General features: G+C 36.0%; 1 protein-coding gene across 12 annotated transcripts in view; it reads right to left on the bottom strand.

The window, feature by feature from the left end:
* Positions 1–16,592, bottom strand: part of AUTS2 (activator of transcription and developmental regulator AUTS2) — a 1,131,932-nt gene that overhangs the window by 620,036 nt on the left and 495,304 nt on the right. The window lies entirely within an intron of this gene.

The raw sequence follows: 16,592 nt of genomic DNA, 5'->3' as shown, positions 1-16,592 counted from the left end.
GAACATGTTTTAAGTAAGGATTTGATAATCTTACAGTTAAGCATCAGTAAAATTTAGGTATTAAAAATAATGTCTTCTAAATCACTGTCAAATATAAAATCATTATCAATATTCTCTATTGAGAATTTTTGGAAAATAAGGGAAATAGCAAGAAAACAAAAGCATATAACTAAGTATGTCGGTAATAGTAATACTATATATAGGGTAAGCCCTATTTTTTTAAAAAAGCAAGGACATCTCGTATCTGTTAGGTAAAATAAATAAGCATCCAATTATTTGTTACTGAGAACTCCTAAGTTTAAACAAAAGAGGATACAGACAAAGGACAAAGGACTAGAAATAAATTGTTAGGTGAAGTCTCAGGTCAAAGACAGTCATTTTACAGTTATAAGAGGCATCATTTTTACCTTTTACATTTCTGCATTTTATTTGTTTATGTTATTTATTGATTTATTTGTTTATTTATTTACTGAGCAGTGAGAGAGAGCACAAGTGGTGGGGAGGGGCAGAGGGAGAGGGAGAAGCAGACTCCCAGCTGAGCAGGGAGCCTGATGTGAGGCTCCATCCCAGAACCTGAGCCAAAGGCAGATGCTTAATTGACTAAACCACCCCACACTTCTGTATTTTATACTCAAGGATAAACTTATAAACTTTCATATGCCAGTGTCTAAAGAATTATTCAAGAAAATGGAGATGGAAGTCTTTAGCATCCTACTACAAGAGAGCAAGAAAACAAGAGCCATAGGAAAGTACACAGATGCTAAAATACTCAGTTTGACTTAGTATGTAACTGGTAATTCTCAGAGGCCTTATCTTTTCGTGCCCCCACGGAATATCTGACTGTAGATGGACCAGCCATAGAGAACGTCAAAATAAATCAAAATAAATTTTAAAAAATTCAAAATGTAGGGATCCCTGAGTGGCGCAGCGGTTTGGCGCCTGCCTTTGGCCCAGGGCGCGATCCTGGAGACCCGGGATCAAATCCCACGTCGGGCTCCCAGTGCATGGAGCCTGCTTCTCCCTCTGCCCCTCTCTCTCTCTCTCTCTCTGTGACTATCATAAAGAAATAAAAATTAAAAAAAAAAAAATTCAAAATGTAGAAATCACATGAGCAATCTCCTCTATGATAAAAACTAGTGACAATTTAGATATTTCTGTCACCTTGAGATTTTTTTAAAATCTTTTTAAAAAACACTTTTGAAAATTCTGTAATTCCAGTCAAGTCAAAAATAAAATCACAAACGTATCATTTTATAAACTGGAAAATAATAGAAATAAATAGCCTATTTACAGAGATCAAAAAGAAGAGAAAAAAACAACTTAAGTAAAAATTAGAGAAAGGAGATTCTAAAAATGAAAAGCACAGGGGTGCATGCTGGCTCAGTCAGTTAAGTGGCCGACTCTCGACTTTGGCACAGGTCATGACCTCAAGGTCCTGGGATTGAGCTCTGCACTGGGCTCCACACTCAGCATGGATTCTCTCTCCTTCTGTCTACCTGCACCCCCATTCATGCACTCACTCTCTCTCAAAATGAATAAATATTTTTAGGAAATAAAAAGTATAATGAATTGGAAATTAAAATACTGGACACAATTAATAAACTAGAGTATAAATGAGAGTGAAACCCACAGAATTAAAAAAGACATACTTCTTACAAATCTAAGAATAAAAAGAAATAAAGAGCAAAACCAAATATAGAAACATAATGTGATAATTTAATAATATATAATGTGATAATGATGTAAGAATATGATTATTATTTTAAATATGTGAGAATAAACACATTTCTACGTTACAGTACTAAATATCCTATGGCAGTACTGTGAAAATCATAATCAAATAGTATAAACTTAAAAAAAATAGTATAAACTTTTAAAAATTTTTAACAAAATTTGACTCAGAGCATTAAGAAAAATATGCAAAGTTAATTTGTACCAAAATCCAAGAACATAATACAACACAAAGGGAAGTAAGGAATGATATTTTAATTAAAAGACCTGCAAAAACCTGATAAAATACAACAAATTAAATTTAATCATAAAAGGTAGTTCAACATAGTTCTAATAGAGTTTTTCACAATAATGTAAGAGACCAACAATGTGCAAATGGACACAAGGGAAATTTTTGAGTTGATGGAAAAGTTCTAAAATTGAAGTATGGCGATGATCATACAATTCTATAAATGTAATAAAACTCATTAAATTGTACACTTACAATAAGTCAATTTCAGGACATGTAACTCACATTTCAATAAAGAGGTTTATTTTTAAAAAGTTAAAGATTCCATTATATTTATCTCTTACACCATAAACAGTTCCTTGTTAAGGACTTACCTGTTAAATCAGGCTCAGGGAAGAAAATTCCCTTTCTTAAAAGTCAACTATGCTACTCAAAAATCTTATCATGGGAGTCAACAGGAAGCAAATTATCCTGAGGGACATTTTGGAATTCTGCCTACCACAGTGGATTTACAAAGACAAGAAAAAGAAGATATTGCTTCTAAATCCATTTATTATAAAATCATTCCAATGGAATTAGTAAAGATTCACTAATGCAAAATAAAATAGGTTCTTGGACATGCCTGGACTTTGGAGTGTCATTTATCTAAATGTGTCAGTGATGTTCCCAAATAAATATTTAAGGTATGGCACAGATAACAACTTGAAGGCTGTGTTATTAGTTTGGAAAAGGAAACTATCAAAGCACTTGCACTTGCCAATCACGTATATTATTCAACACTTAACGGGGTTCAGTGGACTTTGTAGCAGTAAAAATAAACCCTGAAAGTTAATAAAGAGAGAAAAATAAGCCAAGATCAATCTAACTACATAGTTTCAAACATAAACAAGAAGCAATTAAGACAATCAAGAGCAATCTGACCAACTTTGATATCCTTCCAATAGACACATTCAACCCAGACGGAACTTAATAATGTTCTACAGCTTATCAAGAGAATCATAACTCTCTATGATTTAGCCAAGAGGCTATTACGATACTGTTTCTTTATAACTTAATAATCTGAAGGCAAGAGAGTGGAAGTGTAAATAGTAGGGCTTGATATAGAACTCACAGCTCTATCTACAACCTGGGTACATTTCTAGGTTAAATTATGTTGGGAAAAAAACATGATAACATACCTAACTTCATTTTCTATTGAAAAGGAAGTCTAAACCTTAGAGGGTGGTGGGGGGAAATAGGAGAATGGGATTAAAGAGAAAAGCCTAAATGAACGAAAAAATGTTTGGCATTCCTTAGGCATGATTATGGACTAAAAGATAAATCTGTTTTCAAATTAGGTTAGAAATTTACATGCAATACACATGTGCAATGAAACAATAATTTGATGAAGGAATGTCTGATTGCTTTGGCAAAATTTCTAGCCTTCTGATAATGAGATTTTGATTGATAAAAAGAAATTCTGAGACAATATTATTTGGTTGGTGAGGATAAATATACAAAAATAACAAATACGTGGAACTTACTTTTTCTATTTTTCTATAAGGAGACATGTTTCAAACAACTTTTTAAATGGCCTGGCATTCTTTAAAATAACTATCACCCCCAAACACAGAATGTTTTATGTTTTTAGGTCTTTTTTCCCATTTTACCATGAAAATATAGCCAACTGAGATCTAAAGAAAGAAATATGCAAGATGAGTTTGATACATCTTGTCATCCCAGATAGACTATGTCAAAGGGACTTGAACGCCAAATTTGAGGCACTTCCACTCATGAAAGATGGGACAATTTTATCATCAATAGCATAATAACACAATGAATTAAAACATATCAAACATGGTTATGCAAGTATATAAAATTACATTAAAAGAAAACCAACAACTAAATACTTTAAATACTTTATTGGTTATCTTTGAAGAACCTTCTGAATATGAAAAAAATAAATAAAACGGGGAATCAAGCACCAATGGCTGCTGTATCATCATAAAAAGAAAACCAGATAACGCATGCCTCCTAATGTGAGAACACATCACATCACCTCTCCCTGCAAAAAGCCAAACCTGAATCTGATTCACCACAGATTATAATATAAAGTTTTAAGAAATGTAAAGGTAAAGTAGCACATGTTAAACTATATACATCAGGGATATGAAGTCAGCAATATCCAGAAATCTCCTGATTCCCTCAATGAATCAACTGCAAGGTAGGCAGAAAAGAATAGGAATGAGTTAACATGTGGGGCATCTCAACCAATTGCAAGGTACAGACCTTGTTTTAAACTTAATTTGAGCAAAGTATTAAAAAGTTACAAGGCAAATTCAGAAATATGTCCATTGATGAGTGTCGATATTAAGAAATTATTATTTCTATTTTGATATAGTCATAATAAAAAGGGAAAGCCTTTTGTAGATACAGATCAAAATATTTATGACTGAAATGATTTGATATTTCAGATTTATTTTTCAAAAGAATGCGGGTGATAGGGAGAATAGTACCTGTGGGGAGGTGGTTAGGGGAGAATAGGGATACAGATAAAGCATGATGTCTTAATTGTTGAGGTTTGATGGCGAGTATATATGTGTGGGTTTATTATACTACTATCTCTACTTTAGATACATTTTAAATTTGTCATAAAAATAAAATTCAAAAACCTTATCTGCAGAAAAGATATTATTCTCCCCTAACTCATATATGTAGTGGCTATTCATTGTCATTTCTAGATTATGAACATCTAGATTTCTTTATGATAGAAAATACTTTGGTTGCAAGTTATCAAAATGTTTAAGATAATGAATTTTTAGAACAAACCTCTTTCCAACTTGCCACTGTTAGGATACTAGCATATTTCCAATCCAATCAATAATTAAATTCTCACCAAAGCTGATGGTCCTCTTCTACCCATGACTACCTTTTCTTTTTATTTATTTGTTCATGAGAGATACAGAGAGAGGCAGAGACATAGGCAGAGGGAGAACCAGACTCCCCATGGGGAGCCCAACACAGAACTTGATCCTAGGACTCCATGATCACGACCTAAGCCAAAGGCAGATGTTCAACCACTGAGCCACCCAAGCATCTCTATCCATAAGTATCGTAATGTCTAAGTAGGCTCAGGGTGCCAGAACAAAATTCCATAGACTGACGGCTTAATCAATGGACATTTTCTCTCAATTTGGGAGGTTAGAAGTATACTATCAAGGTCAGCATGGGCAGTTTCTGGTGAGAACTCTCACTCTTCTGGCTCACAGAAAGCTACCTTCTCTGTGTACTCACATGGTGGAAAGCCAGCTCTTTCCAGTGATTCTTCTTATACATCAATCAAGGCTCTGCCCTTTATGACCTTGCTTCACCTTAATTACTTCCTTATACCAAATATATGGGGGTTTAACATATGAATTGGGAGGAGGCATGATTCAGTCCACAGTACTTAGTAAGCTATCATTAACTTTATCACCAATCAGTAACTCTTCCATACTAAGCTCCATTATTTCTATGAGAATAGAAATGAACTCCTTTAACCAGCACTATAGCCAACTTTTTAAAAAAAGGCCACAGACATCCCACAAATGCATGTTCTACAATATTTGAGATTCCTCTAACAGACTGAATTGAGTCTATCCAAAATTCGTATGTTGGAACCCTAATTTCCATTACTTCAAAAGGTGACTGTATTTGCAGAGTGAGACTTTAAAAGGGTAATTATGTGAAAATGAGGTCATAAGGGTGGGCCCTAATCAAATCTGACCTGTGTCCTTATAAAAAGAGGAGATCAAGACCAAGACCACAAGGAGGCAGAGGAGAAAAGAAAAGACCATGCAAAGCCACAAGGAGAAAGTGACCATCAGCAAGGCAAGAAGAGAGGCCTCAGGAAAACCCTATCTGCTAACACACTGACCTTAGAATTTTAGTCTCCAGAACTGTGAGAAAGTTGGTTTGTTTCTGAAGCACCCACTTTGTGGTATTTTGTTATGGTGGCCTAGCAAACTAATATAATCCTTTTCTTGAGGGTACAAACATCCTGGCTCTTATTTTTCCTACCTTAAAAGAGAAGAAAATGAAACAAGACAAAGAGAAGATTCCAGCTAGCTTTCTAGTTCTTTCATGCCATTTTCTTAAAAAATTTTATTCAGCATCGCCAATTCTTTTCCTCCAATTCTCTGTTTAATCCAGCCCAATGAGGCTTTTGTCCTCACAGGCCATGAAATTGTTTCTGTCAAGCTCAACAACGGGCTATCAGAGGCATTTGCTGAGCTCGGGCAAGAGACCAAAAAACTATATGGCTAAATAATGAAAAGTTGTAAATCATGCTAATACAGTATTAAATAAAATATATATCCTCTTACCTTGTCAAATGAATGTCTATAATGACACTGAAGGCCAGGTTTTAATTTAGAATTCTGTATTCCTTGCGTTTTCTTGATGGAAGGTGGCAGTGTGGAAGAGCTGGTCCCTGGCCTGGTGCCTTTTCTTCCCATCTGTAGTTCTCTCCCTTGTCTCAAGAAGCCTCACTTGCATGTGTGGTAACATCCTAGCTCATCTTCCAGTCTCCATCCACACTGCCCACTTGCCCCAACTCCACCAGCTGTGCCCCCTAGATCAGGCTCTGGCATATGCACAGCTGTGGCATAGTGTGCGCTCAGAAGGATGGACCCAGAAAAGACATCTTCAAAGCTCAACTGAGGACATTTGGGCTGGGAATTTCAGAGTCCCACATAATCAGTAACATTTACAGGAGTGTGGTGGGCTCCAAGTGGGCATATCTCCTTGGCCCTTTGAACCCTTCCACTCTGGGAAGGGTTAAGAGGGGCCAGAGCAGGGCCCAAGGCAAAAGTCTCTATTGCCTGGCTTTAAAGGAGTCCAGTACTAGCCAACAATGACCTATGAAAGCTAACTCTAGTGGTCACCATCAGCGCCCATCCTACTGACCTATCTATCTAAGCGTAACATCTGGCACAACTGATGATCCCTGCATCCTTGAAGCACTGTGCTTCACTCTTGCCTTTCCTCCTACCTCTCTGGCCACTCCTTAACAGTCTGGGCTCTTCACTGAGTCCCTACTCTTAAAGTCAGGTTCTCCAGGGCTCAGTCTTTGGACCTCTTCTTTTTAGCCCTATGCTCACTACCTTTAATGATCTCATCCAGTTTCAATGCCTTATATATGATCTACGTGCTGGTGATACCTAATTTATATCCTTAGCCTCAACCTCTTCCAAAAACCCTAGTCTTCTAAATCTATGTACATCCTTCAATTCTACTCATATACCAAAAAGGCATCTCAAACTCAAAATGACTAATGCCATATTCTCAATGTTTCCAATTATTATTGATAGCAATTTTATCTTTCAAGCTGCTTAGGACAAAATCTTTACTCCCTCTAAAGCTACCACTCTACTCTAAGCTACCTTTGTCTCTTCTCTGGATTATGACAACTCCTTCCTATCCAATCTCCCGGCTGTGTCCTTGCCTGCTACTTCTGTCCATCTCTTCCAAAAGCCAGAGTGCTCCTGTTAAAAAGTAAGTCATTGGGCAGCCCAGGTGGCTCAGCGGTTTAGAGCCACCTTTGGCCCAGGGCGTGATACTGGAGATCTGGGATCGAGTCCCACGTTGGGCTCCCTGCATGGAGCCTGCTTCTCCCTCTGCCTGTGTCTCTGCCTCTCTCTCATTCTGTGTCTATCATAAATGAATGAATGAATGAATGAATGAATGAATGAATGAATGTTTAAAAAAAAAAAAAAGAAGTCATTTCATGTCCTATTCTTCTCAAAATTTTCCAGAGCCTCTCCACCATCAAGATAAACACCAAGGTCACACATTGGCCTATAAAGTAGCCCCCACTGTATCTGGTTCCCACATTATTCCCTGCCCTCATTCTCTCCTACTCTCTGTCTTGCTCCCTCCATAATGGTTTTACTCATCACTTCATGGTTCCTCAAACAAATCAGTCACGCTTCCACCTCAGGGTCCTTGCTCTTGCTGCAGCATCTGTCTGGAAATGTTCAGCCCCCAGAAGGCACAAAGCTCAATGAGGTCTTTATTTAAGTCACTTTCCCAGTGAGGACTTCCCTGATCATCTGATTTAGAACTGTAACCTTGCCTCTACTTAACACCTTCTAATGTCATGAATATACTTCACTTATTTATGCTGTCTCCTCCAAACTCCTGCTATCTCAACCATACTGCAACCAGATAATAAATTACATAGGATTTTTAAAAGATTATTTATTTATTTATTTATTTATTTATTTATTTATTTATTTATTTATTTATTTATTTATTCATGAGAGACAGGGAGAGAGAGGCATAGAGACAGAGATGAAGAAGCAGGCTCCTTGCATGGAGCCCGACATGGGACTTGATTCCCCAGACCCGGGATCATGCTAGGAGCCCAAGGTAGACGCTCAACCACTGAGCAACCCAGGCATCCTGGATTTTTATCTGTTTTATTCAATGTTATAGGTACAGAGTCCAAAACAATGCCTATAATGTATTAGACACTGAATAAATATTTGTTTAAATATTTAAAAGATTTTTAAAAATAAAAATAAATAAATATTTAAAAGATTAAGATCTTCAGTATGTAAGTCAGCCTTCAAAATCTCCCAGAGATTGGTTCTTGGAGCTATTAACAAAGAGTATAACTGTGTCATTGAAAATAAGTCTTCTAGGATTAGCCAATAAGGAGTTATATTAGCAAACTTGTGGGCTTTTCTATTATACACAATCGGCCTTGAAAATCCTTATGCTCCAAAAAGTGATGCTGATTTTGTTCTTGAAAAAGTGATCACATGTAACATAAGATATTTTGGATAGTCAGGTATAGGATTATAAAATGAAAAGCAATACATAATTACAGTTAGTTTAATAAATCTTCATCCTGGCATTTGAGACTTTTAAAAGTACTTGTTCAGCAAAAGGTCAAAAACCACTACCAAGAGAAGTTAATAGCTCTCTTAATATTATACATCCTTATTGATGAGAATGCCACTTTAAGTAATTTAGATAATATGAAGCATTTAAAAACCTTATTTTATTTTACCTTCCAACAGTACTTTTTTTTTAAATAAAAAGGTTATTTTTTTATTTTCTTATTTTTTAAAATCAGTCCAGCAAAGGCTTCTTCCAAAACCTCTCACAGAAAGGCAGAAATGTTTAAACGTATGTACTACCAACATTGATCTATTAATAATAGCAAAATTCCTAAAAGAAACCCAATTGTACCAGAACCAAATAAACTCTGAGTAAATTTTTATATAAAAAAGTACTTTCTAGGGAGATGGTACATTTATTCTTGTCAGACACCAAAGAAATGGTTTGTGCCATTTGTGCCACCAAAGAAATGACTTCCAGTGCCAGCACACTGCACTTAGCAAAGAGATGTGTTCCTGGAAACAAGAACACCAGCTGAATTAACTCTATGATACAGAAGATCATTGTAGCACTGTGCCAATGAGGTCTCCACATTCTACACCGGCCTGCATCACTTATTCCCATGATTTGCCTGGCCTGAAAAACTGGAGTTAGGGCCTCGGGGTTATAACAAATTTCACTTCCATTTAGCAAGTGATTTTCACTTGGTTCCAGAAGATTTAAAGTTACAAAGTCTCTCCCATTTTTAATTTGAGCAAAACAGACACAGGGAATAGAATAATCCAATTTTGAATGAGGCGGCAGAGGAAGTAAGGAGAACAGAGAGAGAAAGAACATACACAGAGAATCATGAATTTCCCAAATATCAGAAATTCTTGGTCTAAACATAGGACATGTCTCCAAAATGTAAAAAAGATTCAAAATCATAAAAGTTTCTGATGCTTGGCATGATTTTAGCTGACAGGCATAAATTAAAGAGGAAAGAATTTGACAATTTTTATAAGCCAAACTGAGACATGAGGCCACTTGGAGACATAAATTAGAATCCTATGCAAAGATATACTAGTTCTCTCCACTGTCTGTCTACATATCTGACAGTTAACTAGAAATAAGAGGACATAGAGATTTTCACTTTGAGGACAAGAACTTAAGGCCACCAGTGTTCAGTCATCAACACAAGGGCAAAGGCCAGTAAATGAAGGGCTTGCTCCTGGTTCTTACAGTCACGTATTTCTCAGTAGGATCCAAAATATCTCATTAGCTCGTGTAATCAAGAAGAAAGAAACTAATAAGTCTACCATGTAGAATATGGAATCTTTGTATTATTTCTAAGAATCACAAAAACTTTGTAAATTAAATTGTACTTCCGGGGATCCCTGGGTGGCTCAGCGGTTTAGCGCCTGCCTTTGGCCCAGGGCGCGATCCTGGAGTCCCGGGATCGAGTCCCGCGTCGGGCTCCCGGCATGGAGCCTGCCTCTCTCTCTCTATTATAAATAAATAAATCATAAATAAATAAATAAATAAATAAATAAATAAATAAATAAATAAATAAATAAATAAATAAATAAATAAATAAATAAATAAATAAATAAATAAATAAATAAATAAATAAATAAATAAATAAATAAATAAATTGTACTTCCCAATTTACAGATGGAGAAACGATAGAAAGCTGAGGAAGACTATGTACTCTGAGCCAAGTCACAAAAGGCAGAAAACAGAACCAAGGCTGTCTTACTCTGTAAGAGCTACAGCCCCTGGTAGTTATGAAGGGCTAGTGGAATACGGTAGGAAAAGTGTGTCCTTAGAATCCAAAAATTTAGCCTCCCCTTATCCCTCCAAATTTAGAAATTGTTTTCATCTTGAAAGTAAAATAATCAGCATGTTAATCAACTACTAAATCAGCTCTACAATCATCCCAATCTCATCATGAAAATACAAGTCAACTCACATTACAAAAACGAAAAAAAGAAAAGAAAAGAAAAGAAAAAAGAAAAGAAAAGAAAAGAAAAGAAAAAAAGATAAGAAAAGAAAGAAAAGAAAAGAAAAAAAGAAAAAAGAAAAGAAAAGAAAAGAAAAGAAAAGAAGGAAGGAAGGAAGGAAGGAAGGAAGGAAGGAAGGAAGGAAGGAAGGAAGGAAGGAAGGAAGGAAGGAAGGATACACAAACTATGCACAGCAGGTAGGAAAAAAATCAAACTACAGCTATTTGGGACACTAGTGTGTTTTAAAATTATTTTTCACTTCCACATTCTGAATTCCCTAAACTCCAAACAGATCAAAGTTTTACAGATTATCCCTGAAAAAAAAAAAGACAAGAAACACAAATTAATAACTATTTAAGCATTCTGTTTCATCATGATAACAAACAGATGGTTTTAATATTCTGGAGGCTAATTCCTGAACAATTAAAAACACAGCAAGACATTAACATCTAATGAAACATTTTAACTACCAGTATATGCATCTGCCATTAATTCCCACACAGTAAGGTCTTCGATCTCCTCAATCTGTTCTTTATTAAGGAAAGTTTTTCCACTCTGAATTTAGTGAAGTAGAGAATTAACAACTGTTTTCAATCAGCAATCAGCAGGCTATTTCGCCAATGTGTACTGAAACCATGTACACTATCAGACTTAAATTTATTCTTATGATCGCTTTGATGTACACACATTTGCAATTTAAGAACAGAGCCAATTTTCTAATTAAGTGTTTTCCCCCCAAAAACCCATGCCACATTAACCTCCTTTATATACAACAGAAACTTTCATTGAGCTCTGATTAAAAACGGTGCTGTTAGTGTTTAATAATGCAGCTAACTTTTGATTCGAATTGCCAAAAACGTCCTAGCCTGCCATCTTCTACCATTCCAGTAACATGTAAAGGCAAGAATTACAAAAGCAGTGAAGAACAAACCATGTATCACATTCTCAGATCTTGCAGGTTAACACAGGATAACCAGTTACCATTAAGCCATTTCCATTTTTACTGTAAAAATAATAATGTACAAATTTGTTTGTTGTTACACAATTTTCCAGTAATTGTACATAATTTATCTAATTTAATCCTCACATAAATCTTCTGATGTACTAAAACAGGCTAAATTATAATGTATCCTCCTTACAGATAAAGAAGCTAAAATTCCGAGATGAGTGACCCAACCAAAGACACCCAGAGAGGGATGGTGAGCTGACCTACATCACTATTCTTGGTCTCTGGCTAGATGCTCTGTTGACTGCCCTGAAGGCAAAGTCTACAATTTACTGCACTAAGCTACAGGTTCTTTTCACAACAATGAGTATTACCATTTTAAGGCTAAGTAAGTGAAGGTCCAGGTTAACCCATGGTTGAATAGATAAGAAGAGGTGGAGTAGGATGCACAGCCAGGCCTTTTATTCCAGGGTTTATTCTGTGTTATTCCACAGTATTATGCTACCCTCCTGAGTATCATTATCATTCATAGGCAATGCAGGCATGTTAGAACCAATTGCAGTGTCTGCTCCTCTAGGCAAAATAATTCTAACATTTTGTGATTTAATGAACAAATATTTTAGGGCAGGCAATTAGTAAATTAGCTATAATTATTCTGATATATTTGTAATAGAAAAGATTAAGTAGATGCCATCACATATCTTAGTTATCTTTACAACCACATCTCTCAATCCTGATTTATTAATATATAATCTAATGTAGCTGAATCTGCACATATTAAATGTATTAACCTAGGAACTAAATTCTATAAAACTATCTCAAATTTCTTCATGGAATTATTAATAATTAAAGAACTTTTTAACATAGTGTTTCTGTTTTTAGCTCATATGAGACCTAGACAAGCAAACAAGTACACGGTTCCATTTACTGTAGCTGTCTAAAGTAAGAAATCTAAAATAATCTAATGAAGAGGTTAAAAAAACCCTCTAATCTACTACCATTTTTATCTCTTACTCAAAATCTAAAGGTGCCAAGCAATTGTCTGATTTAGAACTTCACTGTTAGTCTTAGCTCTAGGTAGTCAGTAGATTATGAAAGGGAAAAAAGTAGAAAAGCATGTAGATTAGCTTGCTTATCAGAAAAGCTCTGTTAAATGTTAGTGTTTATAAGACACATACCATATATGTACATGTATGCTATAGGCTTGCATCCCTCTCAAATTCATGTATTGAAATCTAATTCCAATTGTACTGGAATGGTATTAGGAGGTGGAGGTCTCTGGAAGTGATTAGGTCAATAGGGTGGAGCTTTCAGAAGTGAGATGTGTGTGTGTGTGTGTGTGTGTGTGTGTGTGTGTGTGTATTTTGGATTAGTGCCCTTATAAAGGAAACCCAAGAGAGCTCCCTCACCCCTTCTACCCTGTGAGAACAAGGAAAAGGCAGCTGTCTATAAATCAGAAAGTAGGCCCTGAGCAAACAAAGAACCTGCTGGAACCTTGATCTTTGACTTCTTTGACTGTGAGAAATAAATGTATGTTGTTTAGGAATTCCCCAAATCATGGTATTTTGCTATAGCAGCCTAAACAGACTAAGACAATTTACAATGTGCATATACACACACACATGCATATGTTATCTAAGAAAACAAAGACAGTTATTAATACCAAAACTATCTTCATTAGAGATGCCAAAGGGCTGGTAGCTAGCTATATAAAGAAATCACCAAAAATATTAAACATTGCAAAGTAAAAAGATTCTATAGGTACCTACTTCATACATCTTTGCTACTATACACTGAGCTCAATGAAGTCTTTGAGCTCAAGTATTATGGGTAAATAAATATATACAGCATTTTTTAAAAATACAAAATAACTGAGATTTTTCCCAGTCATCAGGATAAACATATTTTAAATGCAGCATTTGCACAATACTTACCCAAAGCAATAATATGAAGAATATTTTTAAAAAGAATAAGAGAGTATATTGCCACAGCAATGACTAGGGATGATATGGAAGGAAATTCAAGTTGGGAGAAAGAAAATATTTTTAGTGTAATTATGTTCTATTCCTACAGAAAAAAAAAAGAAATCCCTAAAGGCATATTAAAAAGTCATTATGGATACATATTCAGCACCTTTTTTAGGAGAAAGATGGGGGGAGGGGTCTGCACCTTTTTTTTTTTTTTGGCAGTTCTTATGAAAATTCATAAGCCAGATGGCATTCAATAAATGTAAAGAGCTAAAGAATTTAGTTTTATAGAAAAACATCAATTAGCATAGGAAAATTAGCAATTAAGCAATCATTATACAACATATATCAATATTACTAACGAGTGAGCATATACACTATATTTCTAAAATGAACTCTGTTAAAAAACAAGTATTTTTGAAGCAATGCTATTTCCCTGTGAAACGTTTATCAGTACTTCATTATGGAAGTCTTGGAAACCATACCCATGACTGACCTATTGTAACAAAGTCCTTTCTGATCTCCTCATCAGCTATAATAGTTTCTCAGCAATTAACCTTTGGACCAATGTCATTTTCTGCTCAAAAAATTTAAAATTTATCAACTTGTTCTGTACATGCAACTGAGCTTGGTCCTTTTGAACAGAAGAATTTTTGTTCAGCCATTATAGCTCTCTACTTCACAGACTTTGTGGTCAGGTCTACAGGGTCATACAACGAGAACACATCTACTTAAGCTCCACTCCTGAGTCCCATCCATGAGGATGTAAAACCATATCCAAAAATACCCTAAAGTGCAGAGATAATCTGTGCAAAGACGGTTATAACTGAACATTTTTGCTGAGACTCTAAATGAAGACCAGAGACTCCAAATGCAAAAGTTATTAACATTCAAAACAAGAGGCTCATGAAGTTCAGTAAGAGGTATAATAAGCACACAGTGGTGCCATACAATGATATTCCTAGAATAATCAAGACAGTAACCAAGAGAAGAGTCACTACTGAAGCAAATTCTAACCTTAAGCAACCTCCTTGTTTGAAAGCCGGTGCCTTCTAAAACCCTGGGACACTGCTTATATATTTATTTGCCATTTTTGTTGCTTTTCATCTAACCCTCAACTTTCTGTGACAATTTAGTTGCCAACAATATGCTTCTCAAATGTAGTTTCAAATGGAATCCAAATCAGAGATATGAATAAACCCAAGTCAGAGACATATATGTAATTGAAGGATGAATTCTACAGAACACTTGTACCAATTATGCCTTTGTATCATTTATGTTCTCAAAGCTAATAAAATGTACCTTCTTTTCACTGCAGAGATTGAAAAATATTACCAGAAGAAAATGTTTGCAGAACCTGACTTTTCTAAAGAGATCTTTGAAATGTAAATATACTTGTGAAATAGCCATCCTTTTTTATTTAATATTAAATATGGTCTATAATTGAGATATAACATATATATCTGCCCTACAAATGCAAAAGGCCTTCTTGAAGCCAAACTTCTGATCTGTGTGGAAGAATAAGCTACTTCCTATTCCCCAGAATCCTTGCTCTCAGAGGGCAGAGAGAAGAGTGTTCAATAGAAGGCAAGCCCCAGAGAGACAAGGACAGGGAGCCCTTGAGTTACCAGGGCCTCAAGCTAAAAAAAATCACTCTTGAGAAACCTATTGCTCCACTCTGGAAGAAATTTAACAGTGGGAAACAAAAAAAGTGAAGAGGGATGTTTACATCCAAGAATTTTAACCTTGGTTGATTTTTCAGCCAAAGCAGAGTACAAGAAAATCTGCCTTTACCTTTATACTATGGATTCCACAAAAAATACATTGATTTTACAGTTCTGGAGTCCAATACACAAGAACATGCACCAGACTTCCTTTCTTATTTTATGTCCCTTCTGACTTCTAGGCTTGAGAAAGGAGAGGAGAAGGAGAAGGAGAAGGGGAAGGGGAAGGGGAAGGGGAAGGGGAAGGGGAAGGGGAAGGAGAAGGGGAAGGGGAAGGGAAGGGGAAGGGAAGGGGAAGGGGAAGGGGAAGGGAAGGGGAAGGGAAGGGAAGGAGGGGAAAGGGAAGGAGGGGAAAGGAAAGGAAAGGAAAGGGAAAGGGAAAGGGAAAGGGAAAGGGAAAGGGAAAGGGAAAGGGAAAGGGAAAGGGAAAGGGAAAGGGAGAGTTTTTTGTGTGCTTTTAAAGAAATGCTGATGACTTTAGAGAAACACTCCAGGGCTTGGGCCTTTGGTCCAGAGATTAAATGGCTAAAAGGCATAATGATGAGTACAAATGTGTGAGAACCAGTAACCTAGGGAATAAAAGGGAAACACTTCTGGGAATAGGAAACAGTGGTTTAAAACCTCTGGGTGCATGGGGTCAAGGGAAAATAAAAGACACTGTCTGTAACACCAACTACTGGAGAATTGCAAAGGTAACAATCATACCTCTGCTTGTTGTTTTTCCTTTGAGTGAGACAGAAACCCTAGTGAAACTCCAGGTTGTCAACCACTGGTACCCCACAGCTAGCCATGGCAACAGCTGCATTGCTGTTGTAATAAACTGGAACAATTTAATAGCTTTTATTGTTCTGCAGTGGTGTGTGAGCTTAGCCACTCTCCCCTCCTAGGACTCCAGGGCCCCGCAAGGGCAGCAATGAGAGAAGATCTCATTTACCTAAAAGCACTTATAAATTTTTAATTTGCTTTAACAAGTAAATTAACAAGTCCCTCATTCAGGCAAGTTTTATGGCTTCTTGCCACTTGGGGAAGGCCGTAAAAGTTTTATAGATAATCCAGAGCTACTGAGACTGCTCATAATAAATTGTCTGTTTCCTGTTATTTTATCAAACCACTAGGCTTCTAATGACTTAAAGTCACAGTTCCCTT

This window comes from Canis lupus, chromosome 8 (assembly GCF_048164855.1).
Source record: "Canis lupus baileyi chromosome 8, mCanLup2.hap1, whole genome shotgun sequence".
Lineage (NCBI taxonomy): Eukaryota > Metazoa > Chordata > Mammalia > Carnivora > Canidae > Canis > Canis lupus.
This window is presented reverse-complemented; position numbering and strand designations above follow the sequence as displayed.